Genomic DNA, 10,931 nt, shown 5'->3' with positions numbered 1-10,931 from the left:
TGTGGAAGGTAGTATGGGCCCGTACTACTGAAAGCAGAGGATCCGTACCCGAGCCGAGGAAGGCCAAGACGAGACCAAGGAACCTGTAAGTAGTTGAGATCCCTTAGAAAGTAGCAGTACCACTAATAATTATTATGATGTTTTGCAGAATGGTGGTACTTCGACCGAGACCGACAGATGGCGGGTCAGGAGAGGGGTCAGGTTCGGGATCAGGCACCGAGCCAATTGATGAGAGGCTATGTGAGTTCATCACGTCGGAGATCACTAGGGGCATCCTTGAGTCGACCCCCATCATCTTTGGGTCGATCAAGGAAGGGATCATGGAGTTGATGGAGGATCGCCTACGGGCATTCAGGAGCGACTTGGCCTCTAGCCAGTCGGGATCTCGCACACTGTCCTTCAAGGACTTCAGGGGCAGTGGTGCGCCGGATTTCCATGGGGTGAAGGACCCCATTGTCGCCAGGCGGTGGATTGCGGATATTGAGTCCGCCCAGTTGACCAGCTTCTGCCCCGAGGGGTCGAAGGTGAGGTACGCAGCAGGGTGTTTATGGGACCGAGCCCGGTATTGGTGGGAGTCAGTGGGTGACTCGTTGGGAGCCTCGGCTATCGAGGCAATGACCTGGTCGGACTTTGTGGCTAGGTTCAGGGCAGAGTTTGCGCCGGCGGTCGAGCTTCAGCAGCTGGCCAGGGAGTTTCTAGACATGAGGCAGACGACAGAGACCGTGGCGGAGATCACCGCCAAGTTTCGGGAGAGGGCTTTATTGGTGCCCCAGTATGCCGGTGACGAGGACATGAGGAGGACTCATTACCATGATATGCTACGAGCTGACATCCGGGAGCATGTTAGTTTTTCGACTTGCCCCACCCTGGACTCCATGATTGCCAGGGCTAGGGAGAGAGAGATAGATTTGGAGCACATCCGGAAACGGAAACTAGAGGACGGTCAGGCAGGAGGGGCTTCGGGGAAGAAGCCCAAGGGACCAGACGGTAGACCGAAAGGTCATTCGGGATCGAGCCGCTGCGGGAAATGCGGCAGGACGCACGTGGGGATGTGTAGGATGGGATCAGGAGGCTGCTACAAGTGCGGCAAGACAGGGCACTTTAGAAGGGATTGTACTACTCCAGTTTCAGCTATTCAGACATCCAAGTTGCTGTGTTTTCACTGCAACCAGAGGGGCCACAAGAAGGCCAATTGCCCCATGTTGACAGTTTCAGCGCCAGTGAAGGCGCCAGCTCCAGCGACCCTGCGGATCACGGATGGCCGTCAGGGCAAGGCAGAGGCTCCAGTGGTGAGGAGTTGGGCATTTCAGTTGACTGCCGAGGAGGCACGCGCCGCGCCCGATGTGGTGACGGGTATGATTCCTTCCTTCTATCTTTTATTTTACGTTGTTATGATATTGATATGTGCTCCGTGTGTATACATGTGTATTAGGATCGTTCCATGTGAACGGAATCCCGGTTCAGGTATTGTTCGACTCGGGTGCATCCCGATCGTTCGTTTCTCTTGCTCTTAGCAAGAGATTTCATGAGACTTCAGGCGAGTTAGATTGCCCGTTAGAGGTAGAGATTGCTGACGATCGATCGGTGCGAGCATCGATGGTGTTTCGGGATTGTGTTCTGCGACTGTTTGAGGAGCGTTACCTGGTAGACTTGGTTCCCATCCCATTGCATGGGAACAAGGTGATTATTGGTATGGATTGGTTGAGCCCTAATGGGGCAGTGATAGATTGCACGCAGCAGCTAGTGCGAGTCAGGACCCCAAGCGGGGGAGAGTTAGTGATTCATGGAGAGCGACCGCAGTGTGGACCCATTGTATGTTCAGCAGCGAGGGCTAGGCGCTACCTTCAGCAGGGATGCGCGGGTTATGTCGCGTATGTGATGGATACCCGGGAGGCGGGTAAGGCGACCGTGAGCGAGGTCCCGGTGGTTCGAGATTTTGCAAATGTTTTCCCGGAGGAAACTACCTGGGATACCTCCGGAGCGATAGGTGAAGTTCAGGATTGACCTCATTCCCGGTGCGGCTCCGATAGCCAAAGCACCATATCGGTTGGCTCCTCCCGAGATGCAGGAGTTGTCTACGCAGCTACAGGAGCTGCTGGACAAGGGATTTATTCGGCCGAGCAGTTCACCCTGGGGAGCCCCGATTCTGTTTGTAAGAAAGAAGGACGGGTCGCATCGGATGTGTATAGATTATCGGGAGCTGAACAAGGTAACGGTGAAGAACCGATACCCGCTTCCGAGGATTGATGACCTATATGACCAGCTTCAGGGAGCATCTTGGTTCTCCAAGATTGAATTACGTTCGGGTTACCATCAGATGAGGGTCAGGGAGGAGGATATGCAGAAGACTGCGTTTCGGACGCGCTATGGTCATTACGAGTTCGTGGTGATGCCGTTTGGGCTCACCAATGCTCCTGCAGCGTTCATGGACCTCATGAACCGCGTGTGTAGACCGATGCTGGATCGGTCTGTGATAGTCTTTATCGGTGATATCTTGGTCTATTCCAAGACTCGGGAGGAACACGAGGAGCATCTGAGGGAGGTATTGGAGACCCTGAGGAGGGAGAGCTTGTATGCCAAGTTCTCCAAGTGTGAGTTTTGGTTGCGCGAGGTGCAATTCCTTGGACACCTCGTCAACCAGAACGGGATTCTGGTTAATCCGGCCAAGGTCGAGGCCGTAATGAGATGGGAGGTCCCGAAGTCTCCATCTGAGATTCGGAGCTTCCTGGGATTGGCAGGCTACTATCGGAGGTTTATCCAAGATTTCTCCAAGATAGCCGTACCCCTGACGCGACTGACGAAGAAAGCCGTGGTCTTTCGGTGGGGACCCGAGCAGCAGGCCGCGTTTGAGATGCTGAGACAGAAATTGTGTGAGGCGCCTATCCTAGCCCTGCCTGAGGGCGTTGAGGATTTTTTGGTTTACTGCGATGCATCCATTTCGGGGTTGGGCGCAGTTCTGATGCAGAGAGGGCATGTCATTGCCTACGTTTCACGACAGCTCAAGCCTCACGAGGCAAATTACCCGACGCACGATTTAGAATTGGGGGCGGTGGTCTTTGCCCTCAAGATTTGGCGACATTACCTCTACGGGGTTCGGTGTACCATCTACACGGACCACAAGAGTTTGAGGTACCTCATGGACCAGCCGAATCTGAATATGAGGCAGCGGCGGTGGTTGGACGTGGTGAAGGATTATGATTGCGAGATCCTTTACCACCCGGGGAAGGCCAATGTGGTGGCCGATGCGCTTAGCCGCAAGATGGTGCCGATCAGGGACGTTTGTTTGAGGATGACTGTGGTGACTCCCCTGTTGGAGCAGATTCGGGAGGCTCAACAGGAGGCTATCAAGGAGGAGCATCGAAAGAGCGAGCGTGTGGTGGGTCAGGTTTCCTCCTTTGATTATGATGGCAGAGGACTTTTGACATTACACTGTAGGGTGTGGGTGCCGTATCACGGGGGCGTGCGTCAGATTTTGATGGAGGAGGCGCACAAGTCCCGATTTTCTATTCATCCCGGGGCGACGAAGATGTATAGGGATCTTCGTCCGGATTATTGGTGGCCTTGCATGAAGCGGGATGTGGCATGGTACGTCGAGCGGTGTTTGACCTGCAGGAAGGTCAAGGCCGAACATCAGAGACCGCATGGCAAGATGCAGCCGTTGGACATTCCACTGTGGAAATGGGAAGATATCACGATGGATTTTATCACAAAGCTTCCCAGGACCGCACGTGGAGTGGATTCGATTTGGGTCATCGTAGATAGATTGACCAAGAGTGCTCACTTTATTCCAATTCAGGAGAGCATATCGGCCGAAAAATTGGCCGACATCTATATCAGGGAGATTATGGCACGGCATGGGGTGCCAGTATTGGTAATCTCGGACAGGGATGTGCGTTTCACTTCCAGATTCTGGAAGAAATTTCACGACGAGTTGGGCACTCGTCTACATTTCAGCACCGCCTTTCACCCGCATACAGATGGTCAGAGTGAGCGGACCATCCAGACTTTGGAGGACATGTTGCGGGCGTGTGTGCTGGATTTCGGTGGTAGCTGGGATACCTATCTTCCTTTGGCTGAGTTCTCCTACAACAACAGCTATCACGCGAGTATTGACCGACCACCGTTCGAGATGTTGTATGGGCGGAAGTGCAGAACCCCGATATGTTGGGGGGAGGTTGGCCAGAGAGTCATGGGAAGCACCGAGGTGGTGCTAGAGACGACCGAGAGGGTCCAACAGGTTCGGAGCAGACTTCAGACTGCACAGAGTCGGCAGAAAAGCTACGCCGATAGACGTCGATCCGACTTGGAGTTCCAAGTCGGGGATATGGTCCTCCTGAAAGTGTCGCCTTGGAAAGGTGTCATTCGATTCAGGAAGCGGGGCAAGTTGGGCCCAAGGTTCATCGGGCCGTTCAGGGTTGCAGCCCGGGTGGGCAAGGTGGCGTATAGGCTGGACCTGCCAGCCGAGCTCAGTCAGATCCACAGCACCTTCCATGTTTCGCAGCTGCGGAAGTGCCTGGTGGACGATTCAGCAGTAGTACCGTTGGAGGATATTCAGGTTGATGACAGCTTGAATTACATTGAGCGCCCAGTCGCAATACTTGACAGAAAGACCAAGACGTTGAGAAACAAGAGGGTAGAACTAGTAAAGGTGCAATGGCAGCACCGCAAGGGTTCGGAATGGACTTGGGAACCGATGGACGAGATGATGGAGCATTACCCCGAGCTGTTTCAGGACCGGGCAGCAGACTTCGAGGACGAAGTCTAAAATAAGTGGGGGAGATTTGTAGCACCTGGTTTCCGGTATGTGAATTTTATTTGAGCATTGCCCTATTTTAGCCTTGGACTCGGCGAGTCATAAGGTCCGACTCGCCGAGTAGGGACGAGACTCAGGACACGTTTAAGTGGGCGACTTGGCGAGTCCATATCCTGGACTCGGCGAGTCACCGCTGCTGGATGAAACCCTAAGTTTCAAGGGTTTGCACCCTATTTAAACCCTCATTCCGCCCCAACTCATCCCCATTCACCCCCCAGAACTCCCCCAACATCGTTTTCCCTTATTTCCTTGAGAGATTGAAGTGTTCTTGGTGTGTTCTTGAAGGTTTTGAGGAGAAAGAGGAGTAGATCAAGAAGAGGAGAAGGAGATCAGCCATCTTTGTGTCATTTCAACATTTTCCTTGAGGTATATCTCGTTTTTCCCCTGTTTCTATGCTTAAGATTTCATTTGAGACACTCTTGAGCAATTCTTCAAGCTTGTTTGTGCGTAATGTTTCGTAATAAGTGGATTAACCTTTAGATATAGGCAAGATTGAGCTCCAGGAGCTCAGATCTGTTAGCTTTATGGCCCCATGTGGCTTGTTCATCCTAGATCTATCCTTTTGAGGCATTTTGCACCCTAAAATCCACATTAGTGAAGATCCACACGTAAAGTTGGAAACTTTACGTGTGATTTGTGTCCTAGAAGTCCAGATCTATGAATGGCATGGACTGAAATCGAGTAAATCGGTGTATTTGATGGATGCATGGCGGCGACTCGGCGAGTCTGGTCGCGAGTCACCGATTTGGTCCCTTCATGATGTATCGAGTTGAGCCGTGAGTCACAGGGGGTGACTCGGTGAGTTGGGAGCTGAACTCACCCATGTTAGGACTCGGCGAGTCAATGCCCTGACTCGGCGAGTCCAAGGCAATCTTCATAAGATCAAGAACAGACTCGGCGAGTTGTTCATACAACTCGGCGAGTCTTAGCGTATGTGTTCTTCGGATGAAGATGAACTCGACGAGTTGTTCATACAACTCGGCGAGTAGGATGAAGGAGTTGAATGACAGTTTAGAAGATGAACTCGTCGGGTCATAGCCCAACTCGACGAGTAGAATCAGGGACCGAGGACAATAGTTTGCTAGGGACTCGGCGAGTGGGGATCCACTCGGCGAGTCGGGTAAACTAATAGTTGACTTCGATTTGACTTAGGGCTAGACCAGGGGTAAAATGGTCTTTTTACCCAAAGGACAGTTAGCAGTGTATGACTAAGTATATTGTGGGAATTACAGCCGGGGAGTTTCCGGAGCAGCAGCAGCAGTAGTAGGTGATCAATTCCCACACAGACCAGCAACTATTTCGAGGTGAGTTTCCTTTCATTAGTAACGGGTCTAAGGCACCAAGGTCGGCCCGTATAGATGAGACGTTAGTATTATAGTGTGGGCCGAGCCCATATCTATTAGTCGAGTTGATTGTGATATATACCAGTATGATAGAACTGTTTATACTTGTTGTCTGCGTGATACTTGTATGATATGTGTTGACGGTTGGGTGTGGGCGAGGCCCGTATCCCTCCGAGAATGGAGTGTGGGCTAGGCCCGTATCTCCCAGGTAGCGAAGTGTGGGCGGGGCCCGTATCTTCACGAGTGTGGGCGGGGCCCGTATCTCTCAGAAAGTGAGGTGTGGGCGGGGCCCGTATCCTCACGAGTGTGGGCGGGGCCCGTATCTCCTAATTGCATGTTATTTGTTATATGCTGTATGGTATGGGGGAGCTCACTAAGCTTTGTGCTTACGGTTTCAGTTTTGGTTTCAGGTACCTCCTCAGCTAGGGGAAAGGAGCCGACACAGTAGCAGCATGTCACACACACACACTCTTCAGTTTCCGCATTTACGAGATTCACTGGGATTGTACTCTGATATTTGATGGATTGTATGGTTTGAATATTAAAACATGGTTTGCGATGTGTTATGGCGTGATCAAACAATGCTTTTATTTATTAATGTTTTCTAAAAGTAATATTTTAAAATGAAATTTTTGGACATAAAAATTGGGTCGTTACACACCGAGTCCACTGAGGGACTCGCCGAGTCCAAGGCAAAATGCATCCAACTCGTCGAGTTTGTTCGTGCACTCGACGAGTTGGACCCCCAGACAACATATATTCGATTGTTTTGGCTAGAATTGGACTAGGAACACTACCCTAAGCTGTTTTTGGACTTATAAACTTGTTTTTCATGTGGTAATGTTCATGCTAATCCAATTTCAAAGATAATTGTCAATAGATTCATGTTTTTATTAGTTTAGTGATTAGGCTAATTACATGAAAAAGTTTGATTTGAATTATCTTGTTCTTATGAGTTGCTTAGATTAATAGAAAAGTTAATTGATTATGTGTTTTCAATCCATTTTAATCTAAGAGTTGATTCTAAAATGTGTTTTTGTAACTTGTCCTCAAGTTATATGAAAAGTCACATTTAAGTTTCATAAAACTCATAAAAGTTGGCAATGGTTACAAAAAATGAAGAGTCTTGTCCTCAAGTTATGGAGGTTCAAGAGTCACTTCATTAAGTAATAAAATATGTAACCTTAATTAATTACATAAGTTACAAAAATAAAGAAAAAATTACATTCTTTTATTAGTTTAAAGTCTTCCATAACGTGTCCTCAAGTTATGGAACTTGAAGAGTTTTTTAATTAAAACTACTTTAAACACATAAATTATGGAATTAGTTAGTTTTGAATAGTTTCAAAACTTGCCCTCAAGTTTTGGACTTTGAAAAGTTTTCACTTATGAATACTTTAATTCCAAGTTAGCCCTTAGAATTTTAAAAGTTAAAATTCAACCATTAGTAGGCCTCATTCACGAAGTCGGTCTATATGGGGGGTATAAGGTTACTGCCTATAAAATGGCAGTTTAATGGGTGTCCACTCTCACCCACCGCTTCCTTGACTGGTGGAGGGTCGTTAGTCGAACGGGTAGGACAAGGACTATAATTCTCCCTTCATTAAAAGTATTAATGATAAATACTAAGTAACTAAACCTTTTAAAAATACCCAATCTTAGTTACTTAGGAAAAAGTGAATAAGGTGTTAATCCATGAAATTACACTTTGCACTTTGTTTAAGTCGTTAGTGGAGCGTGTGTGGTTAACCGGCACACTAACCTGGACTTAACAAGGTAGGCAAAGGGTAACTTAATATTTATCATAGTATCGGTGGAGCGTGTGTGGTTAACCGGCACATCGATTAAGGATTAAATATTAAAGGTACCAAGTATATTTGCATGGTTACTTCATGTAATGACCCAATTTTTCATATCCAAAATTTCATTTTTAAAACTTTACTTAGAAAACACTAATAATTAAAACATTGTTTAATTAAACCATTTCAAATCTAAAACCCAAATTTGAAATCCACAACATGTAAACAACCAAAATATCAGAGTATCAATCCCAGAATAAACTCATAACTGCGGAAACAAGAGTGTGTGTGATATGCTGCTACCGCGCCGACTCCTTTCCCTTAGCTGAAGAGGTACCTGAAACCAAAATTGAAAACCGTAAGCACGAAGCTTAGTGAGTTCCCTCACTGTACCCCATACCATATAATCACATAACATACATAAATTGTCAGGAATATCTGGATGCCCGACCTACCCCTTCGGTCCTCTCGACCGGATGCTGCCTAACATATCTGGGTGCTGGCCTCCCCTTCGGTCCTCTCGACCGGATACTGCCTAGCATATCTGGGTGCTGGCCTCCCCTTCGGTCCTCTCGACCGGATACTGCCTAGCATATATGGGTGTTAGCCTCCCCTTCGGTCCTCTCGACCGGATACTGGGGACTATTTCACCCCCTACTACTACCACATAACACATATATCACATAGTCTATCTAGCATGGTTTAGCATGACCGCCCCTTCGGCCCAATCGACCGGTATTCTGGGGGACTATCTCCCCCTACTGTCACTAACACATAAACATAACACAGGTAGTAGCAACCCTAGATGAATATCACAAAGACAATCATCTAATCATACATCTCATACTGGTGGGCCGGCATTGTGGCCTTAGACCCACCGCTACTGGAAGGTAACTCACCTCAAAGTAGCTGCTGAACTGATCGGAAACTGACTGCCTACTGCTGTTGTTGCTGCTCCGGACGTCCTCCGGCTATAAATCCTACAAAACGATCAGTCAAACACTCCTAGATGTTCTTAGGGTAAAATGACCCTTTTACCCTCGACCAGGTCGAAATCCAAGTCAAAGTTAACTTCTAGTTGACTGGACTCACCGAGTCCACGAGCAACTCGCCAAGTCCTTCCCTTACTAATCCGGTCCCACTCGCCAAGTCCCTCTCCCCACTCACTGAGTCACCCTTGACTCACCACTCGGGACTATGGGGCCGACTTGAGTACCGACTCGCCGAGTTTGAAGAACAACTCGGCGAGCTCCAGGCAATCTTCATAGGACTCGCCGAGTTATTCATCCAACTCACCAAGTCTAAGACCATCTTCATAGAACTCGCCGAGTACTACTATGGGACTCGTTGAGTTCCTCGACCCATTTCCCAAATAGGCCAGATCTGAGACATGCAATGCTTCAAAACCACAGATCTATGGTCCTAGGGCATGTTTACCACGTAAAGTTGCAAACTTTACGTGCATGCATGGCCCAATGAGCTCAAACATGCAATTCCAAGCTCTTTAAGAGGTCCTACACTCAATAGGGACCTCAATCACCTCAACCACAGAGACTTTATGCTACTAGGATTTCCTAAAGGTCCAAATCCAAAGTCCTTGCAGAACATTAACCATAAACACATAGAGATTTAGGTTCTTTGGGCTTAAAACCTCTTTTTAGGGACAAGAAAGGGGGTTCAATGAACTAAAGATCAAGGTAGGAACTTTTCTACCTAAATATAGGGATGAGCATAGGCGGGTACCCGCCTCATTTGGCGAGAACCGGAATCGGAACCGGAACCGGCGGTTCCTAAAAAGTTAGAACCGAAACCGGAACCGGTCTAGGCGGTTCTTAAATTTTTGGATCCAGTCCCGGAACCGGCGGTTCCGGTTCCAGGAGCGGGTAACCCGGTTACATTAACTTTTTTAACTTTTTTCGATAAAACCGCAACTTAGTTCGATCCAAATCGAATCAATTCGGACCAAAAAGGGACATAATATATTCTAAACCGGTCTAAGTAACACACACATATTTATATGAAATACCAATATATATATATATATATATATAAACCGGTTTCGGCGGGTACCCAGCGGGTAGCGGTTCCAAAAAAATGAGAATTGGAACCGGAACCACTTAAGGCGGTTCCATAACTTTAGGAACCGGAACCGGAACCACTTAAGGCAGTTCCAGTTCCAGAACCGGCAGTTCCAAGGCGGTTCCGGTTCCAAAAGCGGGTACCCGGTTCCGATGCTCATCCCTACCTAAATAGAAGCCCTTCACAGAGTATATTTCAGATCTTCTTCCATTCTTTCACTCTTCACCCTTCTCCTTCTTCTCCCAAGCTCCAAACCACCTTCAAAATGCTAAAAATCACCCATAAGGACACAAAAGGGGATAGCGTTTCGTTCTACAGATCTCTGGGAGTGCTAGGGGTAGTGGAGGCTGGGTTAGATCGTTTAAATAGGGTGCAAACACCTGGGTTAGGGTTTCAGTCCAGACAGGGTCTACTCGTCGAGTCCCACGACCCTACTCGCCGAGTAGCCAGAGTTGATTCCGTGACTAGACCTGCTTCTACTCGGCGAGTTACTCCTTCAACTCGCCGAGTCCAAGGTTAAAATGCAATACATAAGGAGAGTTAATACTCAAGAATACATACCAGGAACCAGGTGCTACACTTCACACCTTGTTTTGTGATCCTCGGCATCCCAGTCACAAAACCTCAAGGGAACACTCGAGATTGAAAACATGCCGTTGAACAGTTCAATGAATCTCAAAAGATCTAGGTGTTTCAAATCCAATTAAAACCTAATAATACATTTCGTTTATCTTGGTGGAAATTGGTGAATCGCCATTCACCTACCTTCAAATATTTTATAGCTTGGATTACGGCATCCCACTTCTAAGTTATAAAATAGTTTGTTGGGTCCTAGCCTTAATATTTCATATTGGGTGTCATATTAAGGACTTTAAATCAACTATCTTGAATATCTCC

This window comes from Lactuca saligna, chromosome 7, assembly GCF_052625555.1.
Source record: "Lactuca saligna cultivar CGN05327 chromosome 7, ASM5262555v1, whole genome shotgun sequence".
Classification (NCBI taxonomy): Eukaryota; Viridiplantae; Streptophyta; class Magnoliopsida; order Asterales; family Asteraceae; genus Lactuca; species Lactuca saligna.
The sequence above is the reverse complement of the archived record's forward strand: the minus strand, read 5'-3'. Positions refer to the sequence as shown.